The sequence below is a fragment of the Rhipicephalus microplus genome, unplaced genomic scaffold (genome assembly GCF_043290135.1).
Source record: "Rhipicephalus microplus isolate Deutch F79 unplaced genomic scaffold, USDA_Rmic scaffold_199, whole genome shotgun sequence".
Lineage (NCBI taxonomy): Eukaryota > Metazoa > Arthropoda > Arachnida > Ixodida > Ixodidae > Rhipicephalus > Rhipicephalus microplus.
The window spans coordinates 72501-83506 of record NW_027464770.1 but is presented as its reverse complement, the minus strand read 5'-3'; the positions used below and the strand labels follow the sequence as shown (position 1 = coordinate 83506).

The 11006-nt window shown below is 60.4% G+C and overlaps 1 non-coding gene across 1 annotated transcript; it reads right to left on the bottom strand.

Annotated features, from left to right (window-relative positions):
• Positions 1-1719: 1719 nt before the first annotated feature.
• LOC142791935 (small subunit ribosomal RNA) lies at positions 1720-3534 on the bottom strand. Its single transcript, XR_012890517.1, has one exon. It is a non-coding gene; the product is annotated as a small subunit ribosomal RNA (ribosomal RNA).
• Between the last annotated feature and the right edge of the window lie 7472 nt (positions 3535-11006).

Here is an 11006-nt window from a genome sequence, read left to right as displayed (position 1 = left end):
GTGAAAAAGTGTTTGTTCAATTCCGTACAGTCAAAACCAAACGTTTCTGGCACTCGGCCAAACAGTGGCCAAGAAGGGCGCTTTTCAGCGCACGCTTGGACTCCAAAACTCTGCCGCGCCTTTTTCGGCTGCCGCAAATCGAGCAAACGGTGTGTTTCGGACGGCGTTTCGCTTCCGCTACTTGCGAGTGCTTTCGTGGTCCACCCCTCTATAAATACTCGGGAGGCGTCGAAGCCGGTTCTCCAAGCCGGACCCGTAGGTATCGTTGTGTGCTCGCTCTCATTGGCCCGCCTAACCAGAAAATGCCTGCGGTACACCCATTTGGATAAGAGTGCACGCAGATGCGGGCCTCGACGGCTACACATTTCCTCGGGCGGCCGCCTCCCGGCCTCCGTGGAGCGCGGGATGCACGGTCCCATCGACAAGCCTCTCCCGTTTTTACCGTGGCGTCGCGGTTCACCACGGCGGGCGGGTCGGTCTCCTCCGCATAAAAAGGGGGACCCCCGCTTTTTGTTCCACGAAATCGCACAAGCTTTTTTCGCATCCACGGTTTGCCACCGCACACCAAAATGCCGATCCGGCTGCCTACTTTAGCCAACAGGTGGAGCCAGGCGCGCCGTACTTGCGCGGCACTTCCCACGTCCACCGAAGTCGGTGCCAAGGACCACTTTCGGCGCCGGAGCCGCGTACGAGCCTACTCGAGGCGGAAGAACGAAGCCAGCAAGGGCCTGGCCGCAAGTGCGTTCAATTGTCGGGACGTCCAAGTCCCTCGTTCTTCCGTGCTTCCTCTTTCGGCAAGTCGTTGCGGCACCTTCCCAAAGCGCGCAGACCCGCTAATCGCGACGAGCGCGACGTGGCCGTGCCGCCTTTCCCTCGGCAGCAAGCAAAACGCCTGGCAACGTCGACGCTCCCCTAACCGCGATCTCGCACCGTGTTTCGTGTGGCGAATTCAAAAGCCGGCCGGCGCTGCTGCAACCATTACGGTCGGTACGCATACGCCGCGGAGGGCGGGACGGTCATCGGAGCGTGCGGTTCCTCCATCGAGTACTGCGCACCTCGGCCGTCGCATCGCCGTGCCATGACCGGCCGCGCGTCAACGCGAACCGGTGCCAGCGAGATCCCTCGCCTGCAAGAACCGACCGGCAGCCTCCGTCACCCGAGGACGCGGAGGCGCTTGCCGCGGACGGCGGGACGGTATGCACTGGTGCACAGCGGACCCGTCACATCGCCAGTTCCTTGACCGACCGCCGACGCTTGTGCCGTTCCTCTCGTACTTGGCAGTCGCCGCGCGATTGTCGGGTCTCGTTCTTGCACGCTCGAACGGTCGGGAGGGCACTCGGCTGGCGTTTCGGGAACGCGCAGCCTCGCCTTCTACCGACGTAACCACGACTCGCCGTTCGCGCTCCGCCGCTCCTGTTTACAGTACTAGGCGGTCCCGCAGCGGTCGGGTCGCGCATTTCGAGCGCTTCGAGCCACGGTGCAGTGGCGGGTCGAAAGCCGACCTATGAGTGCGTTGCGCCGTTTGTACCCGCGTCCGCCACCTGGCCGACCGTCCAAGGTCGCGGTGTTGGCGTCCGCTGGGCGCAACAATTTGTCACGGGGTGCCGCTCCACATTCAGGCAGCCCCGTGGGGAAAAGCCGACCCCGCGTCCAAACGGGGTCAGCGGCAGAAAGTGTCGGGCGCAGACGCAGCTGAGGCGCTCACCCTTCACAATCCGTTAATGATCCTTCCGCAGGTTCACCTACGGAAACCTTGTTACGACTTTTACTTCCTCTAAATGATCAAGTTTGGTCATCTTTCCAACAGACCGGCGCAACCGAAAGGCCGCGCCGGACATCGGTCCGAAGACCTCACTAAATCATTCAATCGGTAGTAGCGACGGGCGGTGTGTACAAAGGGCAGGGACGTAATCAACGCGAGCTTATGACTCGCGCTTACTGGGAATTCCTCGTTCAAGGGGAACAATTGCAAGCCCCTATCCCAATCACGAAAGAAGTTCCACGGGTTACCCAGTCTTTTCAGACAGGGATAAAGACACGCTGCTTCCTTCAGTGTAGCGCGCGTGCGGCCCCGGACATCTAAGGGCATCACAGACCTGTTATTGCTCTGTTTCGTGCGGCTAGGAGCCGCTTGTCCCTCTAAGAAGGTTGTAAGGTGCTGGGAACCCCGCACCTATTTAATAGGCTAGAGTCTCGTTCGTTATCGGAATTAACCAGACAAATCGCTCCACCAACTAAGAACGGCCATGCACCACCATCCACCGAATCAAGAAAGAGCTCTCAATCTGTCAATCCTCCCAGTGTCCGGGCCGGGTAAGTTTTCCCGTGTTGAGTCAAATTAAGCCGCAGGCTCCACTCCTGGTGGTGCCCTTCCGTCAATTCCTTTAAGTTTCAGCTTTGCAACCATACTTCCCCCGGAACCCAAATACTTTGGTTTCCCGGAAGCTGCCCGCCGAGTCATTTGAGTAACTCAGGCGGATCGCTGGTTGGCATCGTTTATGGTCAGAACTAGGGCGGTATCTGATCGCCTTCGAACCTCTGACTTTCGTTCTTGATCAATGAAAACATTCTTGGCAAATGCTTTCGCAGTAGTTCGTCTTGCGACGGTCCAAGAATTTCACCTCTAGCGCCGCAATACGAATGCCCCCGTCCGTCCCTCTTAATCATTACCTCGTATTCCAAAAACCAACAGAACAGAAACGAGGTCTTGTTCTATTATTCCATGCAAGTTTATTCAGGCGACTCGCCTGCGTTGAGCACTCTAATTTTTTCAAAGTAAAAGCACCGGCCATCTCGAGGCACACAATGAAGTGCACCAAGAAAGAACCGGCATGATGTTCAGTCCGAGCCGTCGCATCGGGTAGATGCACTACTCGTCTGGAACTGAGATCCAACTACGAGCTTTTTAACCGCAGCAGCTTTAGTATACGCTATTGGAGCTGGAATTACCGCGGCTGCTGGCACCAGACTTGCCCTCCAATTGATCCTCGTTAAAGGATTTAGAGTGTACTCATTTCAATTACGGGGCCTCAAAAGAGTCCCGTATTGTTATTTTTCGTCACTACCTCCCCGTGCCGGGAGTGGGTAATTTGCGCGCCTGCTGCCTTCCTTGGATGTGGTAGCCGTTTCTCAGGCTCCCTCTCCGGAATCGAACCCTGATTCTCCGTTACCCGTAACAACCATGGTAAGCAAGTAACCTACCATCGAAAGTTGATAAGGCAGACACTTGAAAGAAACGTCGCCGGCTCGTGGCCATGCGATCAGCACAAAGTTATCCAGAGTCACCACACAATACGGGCCGAAACCCGATCGATCTTGGTCTAATAAAAGCACCCGTTACCCAAAGGGCTCCAGGCTCACTGCATGTATTAGCTCTAGAATTGCCACAGTTATCCAAGTAGGAAGAAACGATCTAAGGAACCATAACTGATTTAATGAGCCATTCGCGGTTTCGCCTTATTTCGGCATGTACTTAGACATGCATGGCTTAATCTTTGAGACAAGCATATGATTACTGGCAGGATCAACCAGGTAATCGTTCGACTGCGCGTCCGTCCTCGCCCTCGGCGGGCCGGACGCAGTCTGTGTGCGGCGGAGGCCACCTTCAGGCGCCCCAACACGCTTATTTTGCACTCCGAGATGACGGCGTTCGAGCTCGCTACGGCACAACCTTCCCGAAAGACGAGTGGGAGCCGTGCGGCAAGAAGCACGTTCATGCTCGCTCTTTTTCGTTGCATCGACTCGGTCGCGCCGTGCGGGTTGCCCAAGCCCGCTGCACTGTCGGTGGACCGGCCGGAACTAGCAACGGAGCCGAGACTGCAAAGCCGCCAGACGACGGGTCACGCCCGCGTCTTCGGCGCTTTCGCATCTGAATCGCCCGAGGACGACACGGAACACACCTCGATATCGTGGTAAAACGGCACCGTCCGACAACCAGCCCCTAACGCATCAAGCGGATGAGGCTGCAGACGACTGCCGTGGATTCCCCTGGAGCAGACCCGAGGACACGCTTGACGAGGCCGAAGCCCGCCGCATATCAGACACCCGGTCGCTTTCGCGTACGCCGCTCACGAGAACCCCCACATAATAGCAGCGATAAGTACCCAGACCTCCTTGGGCCCTAATACGAGCGTACTCGAGAAAATTTCACCGCGGGTGTGCCCCGAAACGTGTGGCATGTTGAGCGTGCCACAAGTCTACGTCGCTCTCAAACCCGCCGAGGTCGTAGAATTTGCGACCCTACTCACGAAATTCCCACCGAGGATACGGCCGCAAACGTACCGCACCTTGGGTAGGCCACGAGTTTGTGCAACACTACGCTGACGGCACAGCACCGAGGTCGTGCGCGCACGCACGGGAAAATTCCGCCGCGGTTTCTGCCGAAAACGTGAGGCACCACGACTCTCCGCAAGTTCGCGTCGACTGCGAAAGACCGAAGTCGTGAACGACGTGTCCGCTACTCGCCGCCGACACGCTGGACACCAAACGTACAACGACTCGACGGCGTCGTAGAGGCCCACGACGCGGTTTTCCTTAACGACGTCTCGGCGTGGCACCGACAGGTTAGAACGGCCGACCAACGTTCCCTGTCCGCCGTTCGGCTCAGTCGAAGGGCTCGGCGACTTCGGCAACGCTGCGAAGCCGCACGGTGACGCACGCCATGTCCCCATTTTTTTTTTTCTTTCTGCGTCTGCCGGGGTGCCCCTATAATAGCAGCGATAAGCACCCAGACCGCCGTGGGTCGCTCGCCCCGGCTGACGTGGTTTTTCGTACTCCTGCGGCGGTCGCCGTCAAGCACGTCCAAATACGCTACTTTCGTGGGCGCATTCACGCTCTTTCGCTTCGCCGGAGTGCCAGCACTCACTCTGCCAAAAACGGCGAACATCCGAGCGGCGGTTCCCACTTTTGCGTCGGCGTCGCAAACCCCGCCCCGGCAGACGAGGTTTGCCGTACTCGTGCGACGGTGGCCGGCGGGCACGTCGAAAGACGCCGATATCGTGCGCGAATTGGCGCACCTTGGCTTCACCGGAGTGCCGCCACTGACTCCTCCAAAAACGGCGAAGATCCGAGCGGCGCTTCCCACTTTCGCATCGGCGTCCCGAACTCCGCCCCGGCTGACGCGGTTTACCGTACTCGTGCGACGGTCGCCGGCGAGCACGTGGAAAGACGCCGATATCGTGCCCGAATCGGCTCCGTTCGGCTTCGCCGGAGTGCCAGCACTGGCTCGGCGAAAGACGACGAACATCCGAGCGACGGTTCTCACTATTGCGTACGCGTCGCAAACCCCGCCCCGGCAGACGCACTTTGCCGTACTCGTGCGACGGTCGCCGGCGAGCACGTAGAAAGACGCCGATATCGTGCCGGAATCGGCCCCGTTTGGCTTCGCCGGAGTGCCAGCACTCACTCGGCCACAAACGGCGAACATCCGAGCGGCGGTTCCCACTTAGCCGTCGGCGTCCCGAACTCCGCCCCGGCAGACGCGGTTGCCGAGCTCGTGCGACTAGCGACCGCGAAGCCGTCTCGCGACGCCGCTTTCGTGCGCGGCTCCCACTGCGACCTGGGTCACCCGAGGTCGACGAGCAAAAAAGAATGTCGAAAAAAATTTTTTTTTTTTTTGCGTCTGCCGGGGTGCCCCTATAATAGCAGCGATAAGCACCCAGACCGCCATGGGTCGCTCGCCCCGGCTGACGTGGTTTTTCGTTTTCCTGCGGTGGTCGTCGTCAAGCACGTCCAAACACGCCACTTTCGTGGGCGCATTCGCGCTCTTTCGCTTCGCCGGAGTGCCAGCACTCACTCTGCCAAAAACGGCGAACATCCGAGCGGCGGTTCCCACTTTTGCGTCGGCGTCGCAAACCCCGCCCCGGCAGACGAGGTTTGCCGTACTCGTGCGACGGTGGCCGGCGGGCACGTCGAAAGACGCCGATATCGTGCGCGAATTGGCGCACCTTGGCTTCACCGGAGTGCCGCCACTGACTCCTCCAAAAACGGCGAAGATCCGAGCGGCGCTTCCCACTTTCGCATCGGCGTCCCGAACTCCGCCCCGGCTGACGCGGTTTACCGTACTCGTGCGACGGTCGCCGGCGAGCACGTGGAAAGACGCCGATATCGTGCCCGAATCGGCTCCGTTCGGCTTCGCCGGATTGCCAGCACTGGCTCGGCGAAAGACGACGAACATCCGAGCGACGGTTCTCACTATTGCGTACGCGTCGCAAACCCCGCCCCGGCAGACGCACTTTGCCGTACTCGTGCGACGGTCGCCGGCGAGCACGTAGAAAGACGCCGATATCGTGCCGGAATCGGCCCCGTTTGGCTTCGCCGGAGTGCCAGCACTCACTCGGCCACAAACGGCGAACATCCGAGCGGCGGTTCCCACTTAGCCGTCGGCGTCCCGAACTCCGCCCCGGCAGACGCGGTTGCCGAGCTCGTGCGACTAGCGACCGCGAAGCCGTCTCGCGACGCCGCTTTCGTGCGCGGCTCCCACTGCGACCTGGGTCACCCGAGGTCGACGAGCAAAAAAGAATGTCGAAAAAAATTTTTTTTTTTTTTTTTGCGTCTGCCGGGGTGCCCCTATAATAGCAGCGATAAGCACCCAGACCGCCATGGGTCGCTCGCCCCGGCTGACGTGGTTTTTCGTTTTCCTGCGGTGGTCGTCGTCAAGCACGTCCAAACACGCCACTTTCGTGGGCGCATTCGCGCTCTTTCGCTTCGCCGGAGTGCCAGCACTCACTCTGCCAAAAACGGCGAACATCCTAGTGGCGGTTCCCACTTTTGCGTCGGCGTCGCCAACCCCGCCCCGGCATACGCGGTTTGCCGTACTCGTGCGGCGGTGGCCGGCGGGCACGTCGAAAGACACCGATATCGTGCGCGAGTCGATGCTTCTTGGTCTCGCAGGAGGGCCGCCACTCACTCCTGCAAAAACGGCGAAGATCCGAGCGGCGCTTCCCACTTTTTCGTCGGCGTCGCAAACCTCGCCCCGGCAGACGCGCTTTGCCGTACTCGTGCGACGGTCGCCGGCGAGCACGTCGAAATACGCCGATATCGTGCCCGAATCGGCCCCGTTTCGCTTCGCCGGAGTGCCAGCACTCGCTCGGCCAAAGACGACGAACATCCGAGCGACGGTTCCCACTATTGCGTACGCGTCGCGAACCCCGCCCCGGCAGACGCGGTTTGCCGTACTCGTGCGGCGGTGGCCGGCGGGCACGTCGAAAGACGCCGATATCGTGCACGAATTGGCGCTCCTTGGCTTCACCGGAGTGCCAGCACTCACTCGGCCAAAAACGGCGAACATCCGAGCAGCGGTACCCACTTAGCCGTCGGCATCCCGAACTCCGCGCCGGCTGACGCGGTTGCCGAGCTCGTGCGACTAGCGACCGCGAACGCGTCTCGCGACGCCGCTTTCGTGCGCGGCTCCCATTGCGACCTGGGTTACCCGAGCTCGACCAGCAAAAAAGAAGGTCGAAAATTTTTTTTTTTTTTTCTGCGTCTGCCGGGGTGCCCCTATAATAGCAGCGATAAGCACCCAGACCGCCGTGTGTCGCTCGCCCCGGCTGACGTGGTTTTTCGTACTCCTGCAGCGGTCGCCGTCACGCACGTCCAAATACGCCACTTTCGTGGGCGCATTCGCGCTCTTTCGCGTCGCCGGAGTGCCAGCACTCACTCTGCCAAAAACGGCCAACATCCGAGCGGCGGTTCCCACTTTTGCGTCGGCGTCGTAAACCCCGCCCCGGCAGACGCGGTTTGCCCTACTCGTGCGACGGTCGCCGGCGAGCGCGTCGAAAGACGCCGATATCGTGCGCTAATTGGCGCTCCTTGGCTTCTCCGGAGTGCCGCCACTCACTCCTCCAAAAACGGCGAAGATCCGAGCGGCGTTCTCCACTTTCGCATCGGCGTCCCGAACTCCGCCCGGGCTGACGCGGTTTACCGTACTCGTGCGACGGTCGCCGGCGGGCACGTCGAAAGACGCCGATATCGTGCCGTAATCGGCCCCGTTTGGCTTCGCCCGTGTGCCAGCACTCACTCGGCCAAAAACGGCGAACATCCGAGCAGCGTTTCCCACTTTCGCATCGGCGTCCCGAAGCCCGCCCCGGCAGACGCGGTTTGCCCTACTCGAGCGACGGTCGCCGGCGATCACGTCGAAAGGCGCCGAATTCGTGCACGAATCGATGCTTCTTGGTCTCGCAGGAGGGTCGCCACTCACTCCTGCAAAAACGGCGAAGATCCGAGTTGCGCTTCCCACTTTTTCGTCGGCGTCCCGAACTACGCCCCGGCTGACGCGGTTTACCGTACTCGTGCGACGGTCGCCGGCGGGCACTTCAAAATACGCCGATTTCGTGGGCGCATTCACGCTGTTTCGCTTCCCCGGAGTGCCAACACTCACTCTGCCGAAAGCGGCGATCATCCGAGCGGCGGTTCCCACTTTTGCGTCGGCTTCGCAAACGGCGCCCCGGCAGACGCGCTCGTGCGACGTACTCGTGCGACGGTCGCCGGCGAGCACGTCGAAAGACGCCGATATCGTGCTCGAATCGACCCCGTTTCGCTTCGCCGGAGTGCTGCCAGTCACGGCGCAGAAAACGGCGAACAAGTGTTTTTTTTTTTTTTTTTCCTAGAATTTGTGTTATAGAAGGCACATTTGATATCGGACGATAATTTTCAACTTTATCACGCGCACCGATTTTCGTGTAGAGGTTTGCAAGTTTATGGGAATTTCTCCACTTGGAATAATGCGATTTAGTAGTACTACGAGAACTTCATGGATGTACTCAAGGGTACGGGGCAAGTCAGTTACGTCAACACCTGCAGATTTTTTACACTTCAAACTGAAAATTGTTGGTTGTGAGTCCTCGTGTGATATTAAAGGCCGATTCGCTAACACATAGAACAAAGAAAGAAAGGAAGAAAAAACGCCCGCGCTCGCTCAAGAAACCTGGGTTCGCAACAAGTGGCAACAACAAGCAACCGAGCGAGTGCGCCAAAACCCGTGGCGGCCGAACAAACGCGAAGTCCCAACCGCGTCAGCCGGGGCGGCACGGGACAGGAAAAATCACTTCAGCCGGGGCGGCGGGGCACCGAATAAACCTCGTCACCTCGTCGCAGGATAAAAGAGGAAACAAAAAGTCTAAACAGCGTCTGCTGGAGCGAATGCGTAATAAAACAACAACAACAACAAAAAAAAAAAACACCCGCGCTCAAGAAGTCTGCAATCACCACAAAAGGCGACTGTGACCGAGCAGCGTCAGCCGGGGCCGTGCGGAAACGGAAAAACCGCGACTACCGGGGCGTCGAGGCACCGAAAAATCCACTTCAGCCGCGGCGAAAAAAAAAAACAAAAAGAAAGACGGAGGGGGGGGGGGGAACCACGTCTGCCGGGGCGAAGGAAAAAAAAAAAACGCGTCTGCCGGGGCGAGCCCGGGTGCGGCACCACCGGGAAAACTGTGGCAAACAGACATGGCGATCGAGTGAGTGGGCCGCCAGCCAGGCTCAGCCAAAAAGTGCAAAGTCCGAACTGCGTCAGCCGGGGCGGCAAAAACCACGTCAGCCGGGGCGGCGCAAAAAACCGCGTCTGCCGGGGCGGCACGAAACCGCGTCAGCCGGGGCGGCGCGAAAACTGCGTCAGCCGGGGCGAAAGAAAAAAAAAAAAAAAACGCGTCTGCCGGGGCGAGCCCGGGTGCGGCACCACCGGGAAAACTGTGGCAAACAGACATGGCGATCGAGTGAGTGGGCCGCCAGCCAGGCACAGCCGAAAAGTGCAAAGTCCGAACCGTGTCAGCCGGGGCGGCAAAAAACCGCGTCAGCCGGGGCGGCGCAAAAAACCGCGTCTGCCGGGGCGGCACGAAACCGCGTCAGCCGGGGCGGCGCGAAAACTGCGTCAGCCGGGGCGAGCCCGGGTGCGGCACCACCGGGAAAACTGTGGCAAACAGACATGGCGATCGAGTGAGTGGGCCGCCAGCCAGGCTCAGCCAAAAAGTGCCAAGTCCGAACTGCGTCAGCCGGGGCGGCAAAAAACCGCGTCAGCCGGGGCGGCGCAAAAAACCGCGTCTGCCGGGGCGGCGCGAAAACCGCGTCTGCCGGGGCGGCGCGAAAACTGCGTCAGCCGGGGCGAAAGAAAAAAAAAAACGCGTCTGCCGGGGCGAGCCCGGGTGCGGCACCACCGGGAAAACTGTGGCAAACAGACATGGCGATCGAGTGAGTGGGCCGCCAGCAAGGCTCAGCCAAAAAGTGCTAAGTCCGAACTGCGTCAGCTGGGGCGGCAAAAAACCGCGTCTGCCGGGGCGGCACGAAACCGCGTCAGCCGGGGCGGCGCGAAAACCGCGTCTGCCGGGGCGGCACGAAACCGCGTCAGCCGGGGCGGCGCGAAAACTGCGTCAGCCGGGGCGAGCCCGGGTGCGGCACCACCGGGAAAACTGTGGCAAACAGACATGGCGATCGAGTGAGTGGGCCGCCAGCCAGGCACAGCCGAAAAGTGCTAAGTCCGAACTGCGTCAGCCGGGGCGGCAAAAACCGCGTCAGCCGGGGCGGCGCGAAAACCGCGTCTGCCGGGGCGGCACGAAACCGCGTCAGCCGGGGCGGCGCGAAAACTGTGTCAGCCGGGGCGAGCCCGGGTGCGGCACCACCGGGAAAACTGTGGCTAACAGACATGGCGATCGAGTGAGTGGGCCACCAGCCAGGCTCAGCCAAAAAGTGCTAAGTCCGAACTGCGTCAGCCGGGGCGGCAAAAACCGCGTCAGCCGGGGCGGCGCAAAAAACCGCGTCTGCCGGGGCGGCACGAAACCGCGTCAGCCGGGGCGGCGCGAAAACTGCGTCAGCCGGGGCGAAAGAAAAAAAAAAAACGCGTCTGCCGGGGCGAGCCCGGGTGCGGCACCACCGGGAAAACTGTGGCAAACAGACATGGCGATCGAGTGAGTGGGCCGCCAGCCAGGCACAGCCGAAAAGTGCCAAGTCCGAACTGCGTCAGCCGGGGCGGCAAAAAACCGCGTCAGCCGGGGCGGCGCAAAAAACCGCGTCTGCCG